At 31.7% G+C, this 1,029-nt stretch overlaps 1 protein-coding gene across 1 annotated transcript in view; it reads right to left on the bottom strand.

Annotated features, from left to right (window-relative positions):
• Positions 1–1,029, bottom strand: part of LOC109860413 (actin cytoskeleton-regulatory complex protein PAN1-like) — a 6,358-nt gene that overhangs the window by 2,667 nt on the left and 2,662 nt on the right. The gene's annotated exons all lie outside the window — the stretch shown is intronic.

Here is a 1,029-nt window from a genome sequence, read left to right as displayed (position 1 = left end):
AGTCGAAACGTTTCGAGACACAGATACAGTCTTCATTATTGCACCTAAGTTCCTGCATTTGGTTCACAGAAGCCCATCACTCAACACAATTGAATAACATAATAAAATTGTGTGAATAAATGAGTCTGTGAAAGAGCTAAATGCAGAATAAGAGAGTGAGTGATTGAGAGAAACAAAAGAGAAAAAAAGAGAAAGATAAAATAGATAGGATAAAATAGATAAAAAAACCAACATAAGTGTGTATATATATCACTCTCTCATGATATATATCACAGCAAAAAGTGTGAATAAACAAATGAGTGAGCAAGAAAGTGCTGCCAATTAGTGAATGACTACAAGAAGTAAGAGAACAAGAGAGAGAGAAGAAGAGACAGACAGAGATACAGAAATAAATAGAAAAAGTGTTATAAAAAATTGTATGAGTGAATGAGTGAGTAGAAAGATAATGCAATGAGTTAGTAAAAGAGATATAAATGTACATATTTTAAAATGTTTCTCATCTGTTTATATATACATATACACATACATGTCTCTCTCACTTACTCATTACATTACTTTTCTAGTTACTTATTCACTCATACATTTTTTTATAACACTATCTATTTATCTCTGTCTGTCTGTCTGTCTCTGTCTCTCTCACTCTCTCTCTCTCTCTCACTCATTTGTTGCATAACCTTCCTACTCAATCATTCATTAACATTTTATACTTTTTTTTATCTAGCTGCAATGAATGAATGAGCGAGAGAGAGAGAGTGAGATAGCTAGATAAAAAAAGCATAGAATGTTTATGGATGATAGAGTAGGAAAATTGTACAATAAATGAGTGAGAGAGAGAGAGAGAGAGAAAGAGATAGCTAGCTTAAAAAAGCATAAAATGTTAATGACTAATTGAGTAGGAATGTAATGCAATGAATAAATGAGAGAGAGAGAGAGTGAGAGAGAGAAAGAGATAGCTAGCTTAAAAAAGCATAAAATGTTAATGACTAATTGAGTAGGAATGTAATGCAATGAATAAGTGAGAGAGAGAGA

This window comes from Pseudomyrmex gracilis, unplaced genomic scaffold (genome assembly GCF_002006095.1).
Source record: "Pseudomyrmex gracilis isolate BER0280 unplaced genomic scaffold, ASM200609v1 scaffold_380, whole genome shotgun sequence".
Taxonomy (NCBI): domain Eukaryota; kingdom Metazoa; phylum Arthropoda; class Insecta; order Hymenoptera; family Formicidae; genus Pseudomyrmex; species Pseudomyrmex gracilis.
Note: the sequence above shows the minus strand (reverse complement) of the source record. Positions and strands in the feature narration are given on the sequence as shown.